Raw genomic sequence first — 22,640 nt, forward strand, 5'->3', positions numbered from 1 at the left:
AAGTGCTTTTCAACAAAGAATATAGAATTCAAAATCAGTAAAGAAATAATAATAATAAAGTGTAAGGGAAATGTAACATTTGACCACAATATGATCATGTTTATTTCCCCTTTGATTGATCCTGATTGAACCTCACACAATGGAACCTTGATTATGCTGTATCCTGTACTGCTGAATGAATCTTGGCCTGATTGCTTTAACTAAGGCATTGTTGTTTAGATTTCATCAGAAGATCCCAACCTTTGACTTTGTAACAACTTTGTAACAACCCCCCATCAGTGTGCATATTACAAACTAACCTTTGTCGTATGCACCAAGCTCTGAGCATTAAGACAATACTGTGAGAGATTTGTGTCTCATTCCTCATTGGTAGAGTGGGATTGTAGAAATTGCCACGACAAAAGATACAAGGATTCTAAAACAGGCTGATTTGGTTTCATTGTCTTTGACAAAAGTTGAGCGGCAGCAGTCTGGACTCACTGCAGACTTTGGATTGATTTCTGAGGAAGCAACACACATCGTTTAATATTTACTTTATTAAAAGAACCCTTCTTCCACCTGTGAAAGATTATAAACAGTGACTATATTATATAGAATGTTCTCCAATCTTTTCTTTCTATGTACTTATATTTTCTCATGTACTTTCTCGTGTACTTTCTTACTCACATGCTCTCTTGTGTACTCTTTGGTTCCATTTTTTCTACCAGTGACTAAAGATGCGGTTTCAGGTGTTACACCAAGCTCCTGTTGGATTCTGTGACCGGACACTTCAGCATGTTTTATCACGTGATCGAAAATGTGACCCTGTAGATTATTTGATGCTGGAGGATAAACTGCATTAAAAAGACGAGAATTTTCACATTTACAGTAACATTTACAAGAGTTTCTGCTAAATCACAGCTATCCCTCTGTTGGTCAATTTATTTTTTACACTTATTAAAGCCCATGCGATCATTTCAAAATACTTTGAGAGCTGATAAAGCTTGAAAACAAATTTGCTGCTCAAATTCCCACACCAGAGTTTGGTGCAACACCCTTAGATAACCCTGACATAAATGCAAAGTTGTGTTTCAAGTTTAAAACAGGATTGAAGACACTGCTAATATTTATAGATATTACTATATGCCTCTGGTATGTTGGTGCAAGAAGAAAAATTGTGGACAAAAAACAAATTTACAAACACGTTTAATACGTTTTCGGGGGAAAAAATGGCCCCAAAGGCACCATGCGTCTTTTATTGTTAGATACATTTGTTTGATTATATAGTCCAACCTCTACTTTGAAGTATAAAATTGCAATGCACAATGGTAACAAAGACAATATTAAACCACCTTAAACCAAAACACAAAACAAAAAAAAACGCCCACACCATTCAGAATATGATACATTAGATATCTTATTATTAATTTTCAATGTCAGCACAGTCACACATTATTTTCAGTGAAGCATATGGCAGACACCGAAAGTCAGAAAGACAACAAAACATTAATCTTGATAATGGGGGGAAAAAACAGTCTGTATAAAAGATGGATTGAGAAAACCTGCTAGAGGAGGAGTGTTATTGTATCTAGCTCGTGAAATATGACATTCAAAGCCAGGTGCAATTATTCCACCCCACAAAATATCTTAAATTTGAACCTTTATAGCAAAATTGTCCAGTGAACCACATAGAGTAGACACGTGTCCAGCAGTGACTCATGGGACGACAGCGAATCCCGTCTCTAGTTCAGAGTCCTGCAATACTTACACATCTCCATCCCAGTGGAAAAATGATCGATACATCTCCAGGACCCCCCCAACCTGCCCCTCCCCCCCCACTATTTGTTCACCAACCCCATAAATAACAATCAAAGGTCATACTCCACAGCACAGAGACAATAGCTCTCAATAATTATTAAGTTTGATTTCAAAATTATTTCATGTGTAAAAATGTCTTAAATATCAAAACTGAACTTTTCTGGCTGGATGCGGCCCCCCCGCACGAGGCGCAGAGAGACGGGTGAAGCAAATGAGCCGTCTTCACAGCATACGATCTCTTTTTTAAACAAAAGAAACAGTGATTCACTTTCTCTTCACTTGAGCCGTGGTCTGAGTTTGAGTGCTGAGTTAATTGATCACAAATATGAACATAAAGGTCACCCTCCCTGCCCCCACCCCTCCTCCAGAAAAACAAACACTCCTATGTAACACGTATTCCTTTAGCATCCACTGACTCACAGTACAGAAACAATTATTTTTCTTTTTTTTTTCTCTTTTTCAATTAGGCTACATAACTCAAGGCAGAAAATAAGCACTGCTGTTGATTCACCCCACTTCTGGATCGTCTTAAGTGCAACCAAGCACACGTCTTCAAACACAGAGAAATAACAGGGGATCTCGTAAGGATTGGTAAAGCCTCGGCTTCACGTCAGGCCGCTAATGGTACAAGGCATCCTTAGTGTCAAAAGTCAGTTATAGATAGATGCTTGTAAGACCTGATTTTTTTTTTTTACTGTGTAAGAAAACATAAAAAAAAGCAGAACTTTGATAATACGGTAACACAATAAACCTTCTCCCTGTACACTTGGACTGTAAAACATGGGACTATTTTTTTTTGTAAAACAACAGGCTACATGAAAATTAGTCATTCTACCCCCGTTCCTCTTTGTGCCCAAATACAAAAACTGCCTCGAAATAGGTGTGAATCTGATGTTTCATTAGCTGCTTTCAGACATGCACTGAACTCCAGAGATCCTCCAGACATTTTCAGAAGGGGCTTGTATGTGTGAGCGCGAATGTCCGAGTGAGAGCCTGCAGACTTTCCACGGACTTTCTCCGACCAGCCTTTCTGCAGAAAGTCAGGAGGACCTGATGTGAGGACACAGCAGGAGATCCTCCATAGGGATTCACCGCGAGCGAGCGGGTGGGTTGATGACGTTTCTAACAACAAACTAAAGAGAAAACAAATATGTCAGGATGAAGAAGCAAAGCCGTAGACGTTGAAGACACCGACTAAAATGTCAAAAGAGCTTTTGGTGACGAGGGGCCGACGCCGGTGTCGATGGGCTGTAAACAAAAACTAAAGAGATCTCCACAGCGGAATTAATACGTTACTACCTGCTTCTGGCCTGCAGTACCAGCCCTCACCTGAACGCTCCAGAGATTTCTGTGTTGGTGTGAAGGTGACTCAGCGGAGAATCTCCTGCTGCAAAAGTACGGATCAAATTCTACGGACATCCTATTCCAATTTTTTTCTTTTTTTTTTGACAAAATACACCTGTATGACTATTTTCTGTTCATTTAAAAACAAGAGGTAGTAATAAAAGGCAATTCAAAGTGGCAGGCAATGATATCTTTGGAGAAAAGGCACTTGCTTGCTTTCCTACGGCACCAACATCACTTGGCTCTGGTTTTCCCCCCTTCTGTGGTTCTGTTGTCTCAATCTTTCATTCTGGCACACGCACGCACTCTATTATTGCTCAGAGTGAATTCCCTCGGAAAACATCAGGGTTCTTCTCCACCCACCAAACACATTCTCGCTCCCTCAATACAAACATTTCGAGCTCCATCAGTTACCTTGGCAAAAGTGACCCACTTCATCTAAAGCATGTTTGAACACATGGAAAAAATAGCTATGTTCGAAAAATCCGTAAATCTTCAAAAATGTATTTGCGCGTCGGCACGTTGAGTATCACTGTTTTGTTTCCTCGTGTATGAATCTGTCCTTGTTAGTTCGGTCTTGCATCGTTTTGAATGTTTTCTTCTGGGGTTTTTTTCCTGGATGGTTGAGCTGGTCGAAGAGAGATTGTGTAACGCTTTGTTTCTGGCTTTTCCCCAAACCTCCCTGAAAGAGCTGTTAGTCTTTGACAAGTCTGTAGACGTGGTACTGAGCTCCGTGTTCACTCGTCGAAACCTCAAACACAAACGCTATACAGAGCAGCGTCTCCTGGGTGTCACGGTTCGTCACCACCTGCAGGGCGAGAACGTGAGAAAGGTCAAAGGGTAAACAGGAAGTGGCACAGTCTGTTTAGTATTTGTTAAATGAATAGTTTGACATTTTGACTCTGGTAATCACGTTTGTCTGAATCCGCCTACCTAGCCACTCTATGCTAACTCTACCTCCTCCATGTTAGTGAATGGGACACTGATGCTGTATATAACGTTAAAAGTGCAAAATGTCGGCTAACATATGCAGGATTTTTTAGGTTTAATTTTTAGACAATGGGAGGAAGTGGAGACCCGGCCTCCATCTTTAATTACGGTCTAGGCTTCATTTGAACTTTGGGTAAAGACAGTGAATATTTGTTCTTCCCCCAAAAATGCCAAACCATTCTTTCCACAATCAAATCATATATTCAACTGTGCTTTACCTGCAGGATGGTGAAGTTTTCAAGAACACTGTTCATCATGTATTTCTCCGGCAAGTGTTTGAGTTTGTGGATGAAGTTGATCATGTACTCGCACATCGGAGAGCGGTGGATCCTGTAAACACACTTTCCTCCTTCCAGGCGGGCGTACTCTGTCTGCAACACACACACACACACACACACACACACACACACACACACACACACACACACACACACACACACACACACACACACACACACACACACAGGACAGCAGAGAGTTTAAATCAAGTTTCCGTCCTGTTTGGTCCATTAAAAAATAAAAAAATATATATAATATATATATATATATTAAAAATATTCCTCAGCGTATGTTTCACCTCTACTTTCTCGACAACCTGCTTGCCGAACGAGCAGACTTTGGTTGAAACGGTGATCGTCATGTTCTCGATGCTGCTGTACTGGCTGCTGACACCGTAGAAAGAGCCGGGGCCGTCCTGCATGCCGCTGCTGTTCAGGTCCGCCTGCAGGAGCACAGATTAGATGAGAAATCGGTTAGATTATCAGATCATTAGGGGGCATTAAATATGTTTTCTCCCATTCTATACACTACAAAATAATAATGAAAATACCTAAAATAAATGTATTTATACAGCAACCTTCATACATAACGTGCAGCTCAAAGTGCTTTACAATAAGATCAAAGACAGATAGATCAAACAAGACGAAAACACAACTGTAAAAAAACAACAGACAAAAGACAAACAGGAAGTGAAGCCTACATGATGAAGCAATGTACTGTGCAGAGCCTCGTCAACAACCTTAAGATAAAGCCCCCTCACTAATACAAACACCATTGTGTTGCAGGAAGAGGGAGTGGTTTTCAGAAGCTGTGTTTTATTACCACAGGTCACTGAAACCATGAGTCAATGTGAGAAAATAGCTTTGGAAGTGTTGACGTGGAGCTACCACTTCACAAAGAAGGAGGAAATTCAATTGGATACAATGAATTCATGAAATCTAATCTATCACCTTTTGCATTTGAAGTGCTTTAAATGGGAACATGAGACAAATGTTAGAGACGGGTGTTCGTTGCACATAGAGAAGATTTCAATGTGGGGAAAAAGCCAAAGGACATAATGGAAGACAAAAGTTCGAGAGCAGCTAAAAACCGGCAGATGATGAAGACTCACCCAGAATTTAACTAGGAAGAAAGCGTTCTGAGGGCCTTTCTCATAAAGCTCTTTGAGCCCGCCCTTCTTCTCGGGGAACTTGTCGTAGATCTGCCGGATGTCCACTGCCTCCAGCAGCGGGTCGCTGTACGACGGGTTGGTCTGTCCAATGTGGACAAACAGATGTTTGCTGTACTGTGGTGGACAGAGACAAAAGGAAAAAGAGGTTTTAAGCTTGAGCTGCAAAACTTTCTGTTAATAGACACTGCTTTGACTTTTGATGGTTTCCGACATCAGATCTGCACCATACACCCTTTAAAGATTCTGCCCTTCTTAAACTTTGCTTTATACTAGATACCAGATAGTTTCTTCACACCAGGATGATCCAGATGTGGTCAAAGAGGCTTGTCCGACACCAGAATTGTCTTTTAGAAAAACCTCATTGTGACTTCTTTCTCTGAGGTAAGCTTTAACTCACGTTGTCTGGGTCTCTCTGAACCTCCATGAAGGCCGAGTACTCCAGCATCCGCAGCTTAGAGGAGGCGATGGTCCGGTCCTGCCACACCGGCACTGCTGTGGCAGATGGTGCAGGAGGAGGCGCCAAGGACTCATAACCTGAACCACCCACACACACACCCACACCCACAAACACACACATTGTATAAGTCACTGTGATCGTGCGCTGTCATTTCCAGGTCATCCACGTGTTTGGTTGCATACTCACTTGGTATGGACTGTGGTATAGGACCTGATAGGCTTGGGTACGGTGGCTGTGGATAAGATTTGATACTGAAAGAGAATGAATAACATGATGAGACAACGATATATAAACCATACAGTGACATTGAATAATAATCTGATGTTTTTGTGGCACATGGGTTTTTAATATATTTGTATTTTTTATGGAACTTCCAGTTAGTGTCTCGGTGAAAGCATGTGTTGCTGCACCAGCTAGGCATGAGTCCGCCTGCTTCATTGTTTCTTAATGATGCAAAACAGCATCGAATATGGTTTTAATGACAAAAAAATACAGTAAAATCGAATTACGCATTTGCAGAGTTTCTTACTTTTTCCCTGATCTCAAATTATCAAAAGAAGATTAAGCTTACATCAAATTTGAAGCAGTTAATTTGGGCAGTGGTGGTTTACATCAGTGCAGGAAACATACAGTAACATACAGTGTAGAGAAGGAGTTAGACCACGGCTCGGGGGAACTTACGAATGGCTGTTGCGGCCAAGCCCAGGAGGCCGTCCCGGGTTGAGATCTAGAACCAGCCTGGAGTGCAGAAATGTGGTCTGTTAATGAAGCCTTCCAATACCCGCCTGACATTACACCAAACTTCACTGGGTTAAGCTTTTACTCATCAATAGCAACAGTCTTTACCACGGTGGGTCCCACCAGATAACATGTGGGGGGTTTACTTACTCCTGAGAGGGTCCAGGCTGTCCTGGGATGGGACCAGGCCAGAACTGGAGAGTGAATAATAAACAACTGTCAGTAGCTGCTTCAAATTAAAGTTAATATTTCATAACAGTTCTTTGAGGGAGGTCTCACTCTGTGCTGTTGGTAGGAGGTAGGAGGCAGCGGCGGGAGGTGGTTCTTTATCATACTCGGTGAGACGATCTGTGCAGACGACAGTGCTGCCATGTTCTGCAGGGCTTTGTCTTTAGATGCCTGATCCTACAAACAGAGATGAGGGGAGTCAACCACAAGGTGGCGCCAGAGACTAAACTTGTATCTACTGCTTTGTATGATCCTGAATGGTTGAGTCTATTTACAGCTATCGAAAAACATCTGATTCTAAAATCAATGTCTTACAGTTATGATAAGTTCAGCTTTAGCTAAAAAATTCAATAAAAACTCTAAATGGAAGATAACACTGATGTTCACAGAGCAGCTGGACAGATGGAAGCGAAGAGAAGAACTGAGAAAATTAACCAACGTTGACCCAACGATTCAAACTGAGGGTGTGAAGATGTGTTATCAGAATCACCACAGGAAAAACAGAACAAATAATATAAATGCATTGGCTCGGAATGGAATGCAGTTTTGTTTTCACGTTACATCTGAGAGTAAATATCCACAAATCCAAGTTTAACCATGCGGATGGAAGTCATGAGATAAGCAGCACAACAAAGCAAACAGATTCACGTCCAGGGTTCACGACACAGTTTAGCATCTACTAACACATCTGAGCAGTTAACTTTCATTTCAATATTTTCAAACTTCCTCACATCCGCCGAGGAGGTTGTGTTTTCATTTTCATGTGTTTGTTTGTTAGCAGGATTATGAAAAACTACTCATCCGATTTCCTTGACCTAAAGAAGAAACTTCTTTCCTCTTTATTTAACTTGGGGAAATGGGGATTTTGCAGCATTTTAGCTGATCTCTCAGAGAATAATTCATGGAGCTTGATGAATAAAAAAATCAGGCATGTTTAGGGGACTGATATTTATGAGTGTGTGCAATTTGTTGCAGATCTGGATAAAAATCCAGATCAAGTTCATTTTAAATCCATATGGGGACTGTTGGGCCTTGGTCGGAGGTTTGTTCTCTACTCAGAGCCCCTCGGGTTAAAAATGCATCTTATTACTCTTTTTTAATGTTTTTAAATAATGCATTTGAGCTAATTCAGTGATTAACTTTGAGATTGAAAGACAGATGCCTCAGAAGCAAGACCCCGAATCAAAAAGGGACACCGTGTGCAAAGCAAGCAAGACTTTGGCTTTTGGCCGCGTCTGAGGGGGGGGGTTACACTACGTCAGGCAGGATGCGCAGCAGCACTGGGTTCAAAGCGTGACTGTTTCCTGAGCAATGCTTCATTATGGGATAGCGATGGGGGGGGGGAGAGGCCATGCCAGCAGAGGGCCGTAGCAAGGGGACAGTGCACTGGTGCTGCCAAACAAAGGGGAGCAGGGAAGCATATTGCACAAGTTGGATTCACTTACCAAATTCATCGCCTGAATCAAAAAAGGAGAGAAACCATTAGTGCTGTGCAGTTCTAATGATGAGTTTAGACTAGTTTAAGAGTTTTGTTTGAGATAAGAGAAAAAACAACTGAAGTTTCTCTTATCTTTCTCAAACTGTGAAATTGGTTTTCAAAAAACTTATGATTCACAGCCTGAATAACAGTTTGCTCTGGTTTAGACGTTACGATGATTCATTAAATATACATTTCCAAACTATTAATCACACATTTTTTAACTTTTGAATACAGCAAGTTTCTCAAATTGTCTACGACATAAATTATTGAAATAGTGCAGTATATATGTATACATATATATATATAAAATATTGAATTGGACAAGAGTAAAATGTGGAAATAATTGCACATATTTCAACATATGTGTGCACAGAAGAAGGCAAAGGATAAAGACATATTTTTTATGACTTTCTGATAAATTCTGTATATAACTGAGGACCACCTGAGTAATAATTCAACAGAAAGAAAATTATGCAAATTGTAAAATAATTCAAATCCTCAGAGGTTGATTTTTGCCGTAGCATTAAGTGTTGTATATAGATGGCTGGTGCACTGAGACATTTTTCCTTCATGTTTGTTCAGCTGATGCTACAAATTTACTTTATGACCACGAGCCATTTCATCTTAAAAGACATCAACTGAAATGCAGAATAAATCCCTGAGCAGAGGAATGGCTACAACGGCATTACCAGATGCACCAACATGATGTTTAATGCTTAAGAGCTCCAAGAACAGAGTTGCAGCAGGGACCAAACTATCAGGCAAAGTGGAAATCATGAAGCATACTAATTTTTAAGATGAACACATGAGGATGAAGTGATTTTCTTACTATCAAATTGATGTCCAATCAAATATGTCATGTTTTGTAAAGGGATGAGGATGTGTGTGCAACAAAAAGAGTAATCACAGAAAGAGGGGAACAAATCATGATTAACCCCTTCAAGCAAAGCAGATCAAAGTCACCACGCAGCATTTTTAGGCCCTTTTAAGAACATAAAACTGTTATAAGAACACAACAGCGCCTCCTGTTGGTTATAACATATTAGATGAAGAAGGCTGAACACACAGTTTTTGAGTTCTACAAACATTTCAGATTCCATGATCTGAAAGTAAATGAGAGCAGGAATGATTCGGTCACAGTTTCTCTAACAGGACAGAGAGGAAAGAGGTGTAACTAAAATGTACTCGATGATTTGTAAAGGATGTTAGAAATCAATTTCCTTTCCTTATAGATCATCACACTAACCACAACTTGGTGGACTGACACCACTAAAAGGTTGGTTAATTTATCTCGGTGGGACAAAAGCTGATATCCACCAGGTGCGTTATTCTGCATGAAGCGGTTAATCTAAGTTGAAGTCAGCGCTACAAATGCCACAAAGTCTCAGTATTTACTTGTGTCTGATTTATGGACTGTGTACAGAGTATGGAAATATGCAAAAACCATTAAAAAAGCATGAACAGACCAGAAGAACTGGAAGTCAAAAAGGAGAAATATGGTAATCCAAGATTAATCTTAATTAATGTCAGGTTTTACTAAAGACATTACAAACAGACACATTAGAGGAACTTGGAAGTAGCAACTACAGTTTTAAGGAAAGGTTTTAGAGGGAGTTTTAGAGACAGAAGAAGTCTAAGAGGAGCAGAGTTTGCTGCGGAGGCAGAGAAAGAGCTGTAGCATCATGCAGCTGATCAACCTTTCACTGGGCTCATCATAACAAACTGTGGGGGCAGAAGCTTCAAAATCAACTATTACAGTTCTACTTTAAAGATTAGGGGCCCATAATTAATGCAGCTCAGACCTACGGTAGAAGTTAAAAAGCTTTGACTGTTGCAGTGTGCACCTCATGCATGATGCCAGAGCAGGACTGGGGTTAATATTTCTATTCTCAGAGATTTTAGCACCTAGTTGTTACACTGGGATTCTAGCTTGCCGGGCTTGCAGCCCCTTATCCAGCAGGAACTGGCCTGGCACCAGCACGAGGACTGATAATACGCACAGATTAACTGGTTAGTGCAAAGCCAAGCCTACACAAGCCCCGCCGAGCCCGCGGTGAAGCGCATACCTTTAGCTTTGACTGGATCTCGCGAGATTTTCTCCGGGCGAGAACCTGCAAGTGGCTAGAAACCTGCACAGAAGAATAGCCGAGAGGAGGGAAGAGGAAAAGGAGACAGGGAGAAGAAAAGACAAGGGAAGAAAAGAAAGACAGAAGCCGTAACCAAAGAGGAAAGGGACGCTCAGTCAGTGGTTGCCGTGAGGCAGGTTGGCGGCTCCTACCTTTATACCAGCCTGGTATTCACGAACTTTCTTCCGCGCTAACACCTGTATGTGACTAGACACCTAAAGGGGTGTGAAACAGTTGTTTGAGCGATAAGACAACATTCACTCACATACACGCGCGCGCACACACACACACACACACATATGCATGCAGGCGCAGACTTGCATTCACACAAACACAAAATCACACACACACTTACAGTAATATCACACACATTAGGAGTTCTTATCGGTACATGCTGCTAAACATGATAACAAGATAAATATTTTCATATCAGTCAACTTTGATCATGATAAATGTCAGGTTATTATTTATTTTAAACTTTTTTCCCCTGAGTGAAGGATTTGGTTTAAAATTCTTCTTTATGAGCAGAGACTGACAAACATTTGATAAACAGCAAATCATTTAACAAATCTGAGGTCGATCATTTATGTGTTATATGTATAAACATTAAATCGATACTTACTGGGCTTGTTATACTGCTAGTGATGAAAATTATTGATATTGTTTTATCACCCAACGCTAATACGTTCACACTAAAAGAGTTGATTTAAAGGATGTGCTGGGGATATTCTATATTTTTCTTAGTATCAGATCCCACGAAAAACCCAAACCAACATTAACTTGATACAACAAAATTTTATATAGTGATTTATCTTATTGCTTTTTCCATGGATCTTCACTGCTGCCCAAATATTGTTAAAAAGATCTATGATAGGCTTTTTCTCAGTTTATTACTGGGTTGGTTTGGGCCTTTAAAGGGACTTGTGACAATAAGAAATACATATAACTAAACCAGCTTGTAAACCGACATTTTTTGTTGAGGCTCAATGAATTAGCTGCTCAAATTACACATTTTAATTATCTAGTGCCATTTTTATTACATCTGTTCGACTGGTGATCTCAGTAACTTAAACTAAACGCATGCATGACTGTTGTAATTCAATCATCAGGGTGAGTTAAGCTTGTTTACCTGTTTTCTTGTGCGGGTTTTGCCTGTCCTCAGCTTGATGTACCTTGCTATCAATTCATTGCGACCTGCAACCAAAAAGAAAAGAAGGTCTCAGACTGAACAAGAAAACAAACTAGAATGTGAGTCTGTAAACATCTTAAATTACAATAAGCCACATGACATTTCTCAGGTACGGGGTGGTGGTAGTTACAGGTTTGTGGCCCCATTTGTTTCCATGCAGCAGCTATAAACAAATATTATAAAACCAACTTTAAATTCTCTAGAACCAGATTTTTTATTTGGATCCATAGAAAAATTCCACAAACTCATTGATACTAACCCCTTAAATAAGTCTGAAGTTTTTCAGGATTAATATACAGTTCTCTGGGAAATTAACAAACAGTTACAATTTTAAAGAAAAAATGTATCATGGAACCACCTCCTGATCTGGATCTGCTCGGAAATTGTAAGTGTTCTTCCCTGACCCATATCACATCCTCCCACCAGGTTTCATGGTTACCAAGGGTCAAATCTTGAATTCAATCAAGACAAACCAGTTTGCACACGCTCATAGAAATCAGTCCCCAGTGTATCTGATTTATTCTTCAAGATCTGATTCATAATTTCTTGGGAAGTTTAAAAAGGCATACAAAACCTTCTTATCTTGCAATGTTAAAGAAAATGGAAAAAAATAAGACTGGTTCTGCCTCCTCAAACGACACAGACACATAACCTCATAGGTGAAGGTAAGGAGAGACAGATCAGTGATAAAAATACCCTGAAGTGGACAGGAGGTGGCGCTCTAGTTAAACCTTGGAAACGTGTGTCATGTCAAGAGGAGCAGCAGTGTGACCTTTTCCCAGATCTCCTCAGACTCAGGGCAAACAGCCTCTGACCATCAGCCCTGAGCCACAACGACACCTCTGTCCCCTACAGCCGACGTTTTTAAAATCAAAGTTTCATATCAGGCTGGTTTCTGTTTTGCTTCTGTTTCACCCCCAACGTTTCCACCATCTCGTTTCACACATCCCTATTGTCTGCTCACATGGCCCCGTCGCCTAATTACAGAGAGTGCTTAGAAAACAGAACCATGTTTTTCGTGACATAACATCTACTCTCGACATTCTGCACAAACAGGTTGTGCAGAGAGCAGGCTGCTGTTCTCCGGGGCCTTCGTGGTCCTCTGTGCGTTCAGGAGCCGAACATGTGCTCCAGCCGGCGCTGCCATTTCGGCAGAGTGCGGCCCGGGGATCGAGCAGAAATCATCTTTAGTGTGTGAGAAGTGCAAAATGCATTATAATGTTGCCTCGAGGGGGAAAGTCGGTCAATCAGTTTTTTTCACGTCTGCTTGCTGCCAAGTCACGCTTACTGGGTTTCTGCGGATGAAGATTGGGCCAAAGGGAGAGGTTGAACCACTGTATCATTATGAATAATGACCTCAACTCTCCTAAAGTTGCTGACAGGAAATTTTTCACCAAACGAGAACTGGTCAAGATGTGCTTCCTCGAACACACACACACACACACACACAAGACACTCACAATAGACTGAGTGTCTGGGACGTCCAGGGTTTAACAGCTCTGTTACCCAGACACATAATGACAGGAGGAACAAGTCCTGTTTGTTCACACACTCTTTAGCATTTGGCCTCCAGAAGGCCCTTAGTGCAATTACCATAAAAGCACTGAAGGCCATCTCCAGCAGGCTTGCGGCCCTCGCCAGGCTCTCCAACCAGTCGGCCCGGCGGTCGGCCAGCAGAGCTGAGCTGTCTGCCGATACCGAGGTGGCCCCTCCCCCTCTGCCCTGGGCCAAGGATGGACACGCCCGCTCCGGCACCTCCGCATTCCTCGCATTCCTCTGAGCCTGTCACATCTGTGCTAGCCAGTCTGATTGGCCCGGGCCTGCGAACACAGCCAGAGCTCGGGCCAACGCACACATGCTCTTATGCTCTCCTTCCAGCCCTGGGAGTAGCAGGGGTTACCGCCGGGCTCAGGGCCATTAGGTTGGGGTAGGGGGTCGACAGTCAGCCGGGGCAGCTGCTGCAGTAACTCTCAGAAGAAACACAAAGCCATAACTGACTCTGCCAACAACTGCCACCTGGCAGCAGAGCAGCCCCTTCTCCCAAAACAACACCACTGTGTGACCCTGCGCTCAACGGACAGCAGCACCTGCTGTCGACCGTCCCAGCACAGGATGGCAGAGGGAGAACAATGCCAGTCCGACCCCCACCCAACTGTCAGTCTCAATCTCCTCAGCTGAGGGGCAGAGGGAAAAACATTATATTGTCCCGTCCCCACCGCAGAGCTCTGCTCCGAATTTCACACGTATCTCATTGCAACGTACTGGAGATACAGTGTGAACTCGTTTGTGAAGGTTTGACTGATAAAGAGTTTTGTAGAGAGCTGGTCAAACTGTGAGTTTCAGTTTCTTTCTGCCACTAAGTAAAACCAAGTTTAATCAGTTTTTTGGTTAAGAATTTCAGACATTATTTTCCCTGAGGAGTGAGAACTGCCACTTGTGGATTCAAATTATTATTAATTGCAACAAACTAAAGAGATTAGAATAATTGCAATACTCATAGATAAGCTGTGGTTACAGTACCAGTTAAATGCAGAATGACGACGGGCCCCAACTCAGTGATTATTCAAAACCAGCATCTCTAATCAATTAACCAGATTTCTAGACAGCAGACTCAAATATTTTTTTCCCTGTATTATAACAACATGGGCCTCAGTAATGACTCTGTACTGCCTGGTAAATAAAAAATGTGTTTTGTTAGTCTGATGGATGGTGAAGTTCTGCGGTCGTGAGCTGAGACAACCTCTCCAGTTTCTCACAACATCTGGTTGCTTTTGTGATATGTTAAATCTCTGCTTTTGTTTGATGCAACGCACATTAGTGCTGCAAATAAGCAGTGCTTGAGTTCAGAAGTTTCAAATAAACTTTTATAAAGACTTGTGAACTGAAATGGAAAAGGTCACAAACTCAGGCACTGCACTTTTTTTTCTGGCTTGGAGGAAACAGACAAACTGGTTCATGATCCAACAGAGTGATGATTTACATAAAAGGTTCCAGTCCTAACAATAGAGAGAAATAGAAACAATAGAAACAAATAATAAAAAATGTTCTAGGTTAATAAAATCTGAGGGGGCAAGAAATCAAAAGCTGCTGCTGGACATTATTCACTTTTAAAATAAAATCATAACCCTGAGGATATTTAAAAAAGGGAGACGGTCTCAGGACTTCAAAGCAGCAGCTGCACGGTGAACACATGCAGCTTTTATGGAAATTCACTTCTTTTGCCAACTGCAACTGGTTCTTTTAGCTGATCGTCCTTTTTCAATGACAACAGGAAAAAATATATATCAAGGACGATTGTCTGTGTGTGTGTGTGTGTGTCGTCATTCTGCGGCCGCCGAGATCCAGCTCAGGCTCGACACATGGGGTGGGGGGGGGGGGTGTTGGTCTTGGAGATGGTGAAAAGGCCGACCCACACGGCAGGGGATCATGACAGGTGCACACAAACAGACAGACAAGACAATCGCATGCACAGCCCTGCTTTTCCTCTGACTCTAATCCCCCCCCCTCAGACACACACACACACAGACACACACACACACACACACTTCCATCTCCCTCTCTCTGAGCGGCTCATGATTCCCTGGCTGATTGCTCAACACCCACTCACATCGCTGCAGGCTGCCCTTCTTCACCTCTCCCCCTGACAGGACACACCCTCTCTCTCTTTTCTTTTTCACTACATGACCGCTGGAATTTTCCACTTCCACGCGAAGATAGTGAGCGAAAAGGTAATCTCTCCTCACCCTCTGCGAGCCCCCCCCCCCTACCTCCTCCTCCTCTGAACCCGTTCTCCACCCTTATTCTCTCTCCCCACCTCCCTTTTCATAACATTGAGGTAATCCTAAATTGCTAACATACTGCTCAGCCATGACTGAAAACATTCCTAGCATCTCAGCGGGGGGGGGGGGGGGGGGGGGGGGGCTGACAGGGAAGCACCAGGCGTGCTCAGTCATCATTACGGACCCCCCCAACCCACCACAACCCCCTTTTTTTCTCTCTTGCACCTTTTCCACTCATGTTTTCTCACAAGCACCGAACCCGCTGTTAATTCTTGCTGTGGCTCTGAAAAGGTCACAACTGACACAGGCCTCTCTCTCTCTCTCTCTCTCTCTCTCTCTCTCTCTCTCTCTCTCCAGCACCTAAATCTCTCCTCGCTGGTTTTCTACCCACAATGCTTTGCAGAGTAGTGACAGCTGCAGGGCTGAGAGAGAGGGAATAAGAGAGAGAGAGAGAGAATAAAGAGAGAGAGAGAGAGAGAGAGAGAGAGAGAGAGAGAGAGAGAGAGAGAGAGAGAGAGAGAGAGAGAGAGAGAGAGAGAGAGAGAGAGAGAGGGGTGTGTGCGCTCGGCGTTTGACACACCTGTTGAGGCCAGAAAACGCAGGTGAACAACATGTCAGCACAGCCCCACAGCAGAACAAGACAGGCCACATTTTTTTAGACACACGCACACACAAACACACATACACACACACACACACACACACACACACACACACACACACACACACACACACACACACACACACACACACACATCTTTTGAAGACACTTCCTCTGAACGTGGTGGCCTTTTACGTGCCAACTATTTCACTCTACCGGGAACAAACGTCTCGGAGCTACAGCTATGCAAATGCTTTTTGTTAAACTTCAAACGACGACGCCGCAGATCATCATGTCCAGTACCAGTTATTATTTTAAATGTTTAATTAAGTGTTCATCCCTCCGCATGAGCAATACCAAAAAGGAATCAAGGGTTTATTTTCTATCAATCTAATTAAATATGCTGCAACAAGTGATGGGGCCGTAAATTAAATCAAAAACATTTGAAATGTTCACTACTACAATAAGTGCTGCTATGTAATTATCAGGATATTAAATGTCACAATGTAAGAGTCGCTGGGAGGAACTAAACGGAGAACGACACTTGATTAACAGCAACAAATTTAATAAATGATGTGATATATGATCTCAATGTGCTCAGAAGAGGCACAAGAAATAAAGCAATACAGCTTATGTATGGAATCTTTTTTATGTGCAACTATCAAATGTGAATCTGAAAGTAAATATACTTCTTCCAACATTGATGTTAATACAAAAATATTATTTTACATATTATATACTTTTTGTCTTTATGATGTATGGAAATACTATGAAAATTTAAATTTGGTGATGATCATTATTTCAAACAGCAGCTGGTAAGCTTAGCTTAGCATGAACACAAGGAAGAAACTAGCCTGGCTTATAGGTAGTGAAATCGGCCTCTACCAGCTTAATGATTATTCTGTTCACCCATATGTTATTTGTTTGATCTGCATAACATTTGTGCATTTATTTTAATATTTTACGTTATTTTCTTTTTTTGTGTGTGTGTTTTATTGTTATTCATAGTAACCTTACAAGTAACATTTTTGTTGAACTAGATTTATTTTTAATTTTTATATAACCATAAGCCAATACATCAGGATTGGACATTTTTAGTGCCTCATGTCATCATCAGCATCGTCCCAGAAAAATACAATTCATTCAGGCTGTAGTGCACAAGCACAATATACTGATAACATACATTGGACGTACGATATAAAGCAGAGTGCATTAGGAACGAGGAGCTGACGTGCAGGAGCAGATGTCGCCTGTTTAAACTGTTACAACTGTGATTACGTCACCAACTGGAGTTTAGCTTCTTTATGTGTTGCTCATGTTCAGAAACAAACTGCAGCGACTATTAACATGTGGCGTTTATTAAAAAATATGAGTGTTTCTCTCTTTTGAACTCTTTGTCACCCCTGAGCTGCGTAGATGACTGGCAACGCTGCTGGGAAGTCTAGACAGGTTAGTGGAGCAGAGAAATACACATATACATACAACAGTCCTCGCGCTAATGGAAAATTGCAAATAAAAGGTTTTCCCACCAACTGAGAGAATAAAAACTCCTGGCAGAGAAAGAGTGAGATTCCCAATGGGAGGGATGACTTGCCTGCGTTTGGAGGCCACTGGAAGTCTGAGACTGCAAGGTAGGCAGTATTACATACAGTGCAATCGTTAACATTCCCCTAACCTCACGTCAGGGAAGCTTTTAGATATCTGAGGTAATCACCTTGTGAGAGGGCTTCTTCTGGGGCATGCCTTGGCTCTGGCAGCGGAGCCTCAGATGACTTAGTGTAAATGGAGAGGGTGTTTACTGCCCCTCGAAAAAAGCAGGCCTCTAAAAGGGTCCTGGAAGTTTGTCGCTAAGGCGGCAGCTCTGTGCGCCCCCCCGCTCTCTTTGTTGACGTTCTCGTGACAAATGTCCGCGGCGCTGCTCCGCTGCACGGGGGGGAAGAGTGATTTGGGCTTTAATTAAAAGATGGCTGCCGTGGTTCATGCTGCAGGTCTGAACACAAACCCTCAAGTTAAAGTAGGTTGTAAACTATTTAGTTAAGTTATAACCATAACTGTGCCAAAAATGAAAATTGGAATCTAAATATAATGAATCCCATCCATGACTGAATAAGAAAATTCTAACTATAAACAGATTGCACATGTTATTAGTCAAAAGTTTATCGATATTTTACATTTCTATTTATATGCTTTTATTCATTTTCTGTTTTTAACCTAGGTTATTTATCATTACTATGACAATCTCCACAAAGGAGGATATGTTTTCATCTGTGTTTGTTATTTAGCAGGATTACGCAAAAAACTACAGAACGTATTTCCACGACAAATGGTGGAAGGATGTGGTTTAGGTCAGGAAAAAACTTGTTAAACTTTGTTGTTATTCCGGATCAGAGGGAAGTTCCAGGAATCTTTCCTCACTTTCGTTAACATTGAGAGAAAGGGTGTTTTGATCATTTTTGTCGATTTCTCAGAGAATAATTCATGGATCTTGAAGAAAATAGACATGTTCAGTAGATTGATATTAATGAGTGAGCGCAATTTGGTGCGGATCGAAATAAAAATCGGGATTCCGTGAACTTGAATATGGTTTGATAAGGGGACTGTTTGTAGACGTATGTGCTTTACTGAGAGACATCCTTGTTGGTAGTTTGGATCGTTTTTTTTTCTTCGTATATTTATTTAATTCCATCTGTGAAATCTGTTTCTCTGGATTGCAACTAATTAATTTTACAGCTGATTATTTTGTCCAATGTTTTTAAGATCAATCAAATGCTTAATGCATTAAATACTAAAAAATGTGATAAAATGCCTATTCCTACGTGAAAAATTCTATGTTTTTTATTTTGTTAAGTTATTGATATAATTTATCAATTCACACACTTGTTTCCTCTTCACTAATCCACTTAAGCCACATTCAGAAGCTGCAACTGTAGCTGAGTAATCTCAGGTATGTGCTTCTCCTTGAAAATGAAAATGTGACGAATTAGAGGTTGAGATTCCATCTTCGTGAAATCACACCAAAAGAATCCCATTGCAGAGAAGCCAACCCCCCAAAAAACAGCCTTTTAAAAACAAACACTAATGCTTCTTTAATCCTGTCTGAGACTCTGGTGCCAACGATTGATGGTTTTTATGGTCGTACTGAAGCCGGAATCAATTTCAAGTTTTTGAGACTTGATGGACAATAATTAAAGGGCAGGAAAGTCCTACAAAGCGTGGCCTCAGGGAGCTGCATTACGATGGTGAAAAGAACTTAATTCCCCCCAAAAACCAAAAGAGGGTTTGTTGAGGTCGAAGCCAAGAAAAACAGCAAAGGAAGCAGCACAAATCCTGTCAATCAACATCTTAACTGCTGTTCAGCAAAAAGAAAAGAAGCTTCAAATGCTAAATCTAATTAGTAACGTGTGCGCTGTCTCAAAAAACAGGAACGGGAAAGTGTGATCGAAATAATGAATGACAAATGCGTTCAACTTCCTACACCTGGATGTCAGTGATTCCACCGACGAACTTGCCAAAAACGTCCATCTGGACTTTTTCAGGACATTAAGCGCTCAACACGTGCAATTTAATGAACGCGCTGCAGGAAACAGCAAAACTATCCTGAAACCATGTGGAGGTTTGAAATCTCCAACGGACCAGCGTGCCAAAGTGATGTTTTTGTTCCAAAGTCTCGCTGCACGCTGTGCTAATTAACACTAATTTAAATGAAGCGTCCGGCATCAAACGCAACTCTTCTCTAGAAACCAGCTCTAACTAGTCTCCTACAGGCAAAACTCTCCCAGCGATACCGGTGTGGGGGGTTAAACGAGCGCAGGATGTTCAGTGATAAAGGGAAAGAAACCAGAAAAACAAAGCCGGTTTTGCGAGTGAGAGCATAGCGCGGAAGAAAAGAGGCCATAAAACAGTAGGCATTAAAAACAGACTGTAAAGAAAAACGCCATGGAGGAGAAAGACAGGTGTAAATCATGGGGAGAGCAGCTCAGACGCTTTGAGGACGGCACAAACCAGCTCGGAGAGCACCGGTGCAACTGGAAGAACCTGCCCCTGGGTCACAGCACAACAGGCTCAGACTCGTTAAGGAGAGTTGTGTGTGGAAAGAAAACATTCACCTCCGTGTTGAAGATGTGACATGAGCACGAGAGGAAGAAAAGTTTCTCTTTAGGGCAATTTTGTTTTTCTTCCAGCCACACGTCTCTGGGGAACGCGTGGTTTTCTCATGATTGTGCTTTCATTATGGAACTGATTTACATGTAATTGTTGTTCTCTTGTTGTTTCTCTGGCTGTTTTCCAGTCGACTCACCATACATCTTTCCCTCGTCTGACAGGATGATTTTCCTCCTGCCACAGGGAGGGTAGATGGCGAGGGCCTCCTGGAAGCTCTGCTCGATGTCAGGGCTCCACACCCCCTCGGCGTCCCCCTCCATGGTCTTGTCATCAATGTCCCCGTCCAGCCCATCTTCTGGGCTACCGTTGGCGCTCCACTCGTTGGACGCAATGGTGGCGGCTCCCCCTGGGCCCGACCCCGAGCCCCAATATCAAAAGATCTGTGGGAGATCTGTGGAGAACAATGTCACATCAATTAACATTTTATTCAATGATGCGAAGACTCTTTAAAGACACTACAACGGCGACATATTTGATTGTGGTAACTACAGTAACTTAAACATTGTCGCAATAAACGTCCTGATGCTGTAAACACCAAACACCTGAAAACAGTCAACAATTTTCTCCAGTTTGAGAGTCCAGCGGTTTTAGGAAATAACTTCATATGTTTGTGACCCATTTAGTCTAAGGCCCAGGAACAACTGGGCCTGAGAGCCACAGACAAAGGGTAAGAAAGTCCATAGAGACCTAAGAGATGGACGACCTAGTTTGGTTTTCGTATGGAATTTGTTGACAAACACAAAACAGAACACGACCATTGTTATACATGAGAACATATATTCCAATCCAATAGGAAAATAATAACAATCATTCCTAATTCTACATTTCTTAAGAAAAAAAACACTTCACCACACAAGCCACAATGTGCACAGCAAGCAGGAACCAGAAACTCTGTATTGAATTACAAGAAAGTTCTATTCACAGTATTGCGCAAAATAGCAGCATAGACTGCTATTATCAATGTTGCCCATGTGGCCACAGCTGGAACTGCAGGTCAGGCGATTCAATCTCGAAGAAGTTCAGCTGACGTTAAATATAACAAAGAAAAAGTATCACACACTGTCAAATCAAACTCATCGATTGTCTAAGAAAAACAATTACAAGCCACAGTTTGTCATATTAATTTGTAAACTTCTTGTGAGGTGGAAATGTTCAAGTTAGGCGAGATGAGGAAGCGTGAAAATGCTTTTGCCGTTTGTGTTGGTGGAGCAAGTTGAATAAATGGTGGACCAGTGTGGTCGGAATACATCTGTGGCTGCAGTGCAGACAGGTTAACACACTGAACTGTGCTGACCTGCAGGCACAGAGGTCAGCACAGTGAACGTGATACAGTGCAGGCTGCCAGCAGTCACTAAAAACACATGGAGCAGAGATTTAATAAAAAGTCAATTCAATTATGTCGACAACCTAATTAGCAGCTTCCACACTTCAGCGCTGCCAAGTGTGTTTGGAGCTTTTTCTTTTAGAAATCTACACAGAGTGAATTATTTGCTGCAGAGAAGAAGAAGCAGAACTGTGCTCGCTCGTAACAAACATAATGAAAATGCAGCTTGAATAATGTTGTTCATCCATAAGTCACAGTTTTGTCTCCCTCTGACCTTTTCTTTATTGCCGTCGTTAACTTTGTATGAGTAAACAATGTTAACCGTAATTATTACTATAATTTCCTCAATTTAATTTCTCTGAAACGGCCAAATGAATTCAAGATATTCCATAAAACTAAGTTTAAAGACCTCACTAATCAGCACTGGCCTCAAAGAATTCTTGCGGTCTGGGAACTGTGTTCCAGTGTGGTTGGCTTATGGCTGACTGCAGGCAAAAGATCTTAAGTATTTTTCAAGCTGCCTTTTCAGCGTTGTATTGTTTCTAAGATGGAAGTCAATGAGGGAACCATGATCCTCAAAGGATGCTGGTGTCTCTGCTGCAGCATTTAAACTTTAATGGCTAAATACACACAAGTACAAAAAACGAGAGTCCCTGTGGGGAAAGACTACAATGATCCAATCATGCAGACATTTAGACATAAATATCATAAAATGTAAAACACAAAATAGGAGACATTATCTGTTTTCAGATGTTTTTTGTTTCATTAAAAGCCACATTTGACCTCTTTTGCACACCATTAAGAAAATAATAACAATGTGGTTCTCGTAAAATCAGCCAAGAAATGAAGTTTCGGTCCTTGCATGTGTGGTGGTGCTCGCATGTCCCAGTGCAATTACACCGAAACTGTGGTGAAACAGAGTGATTTTATTGTATCGGGATATCTTCATGATGGAAAAGAGGGTCTACGATGTAAA

General features: G+C 41.7%; 1 pseudogene; it reads right to left on the reverse strand.

Moving 5' to 3' along the window:
- Positions 1–2,162: 2,162 nt before the first annotated feature.
- On the reverse strand, positions 2,163–20,695 carry LOC132999454 (transcriptional enhancer factor TEF-5-like; annotated as a pseudogene).
- Between the last annotated feature and the right edge of the window lie 1,945 nt (positions 20,696–22,640).

Source organism: Limanda limanda, chromosome 4 (assembly GCF_963576545.1).
Source record: "Limanda limanda chromosome 4, fLimLim1.1, whole genome shotgun sequence".
Classification (NCBI taxonomy): Eukaryota; Metazoa; Chordata; class Actinopteri; order Pleuronectiformes; family Pleuronectidae; genus Limanda; species Limanda limanda.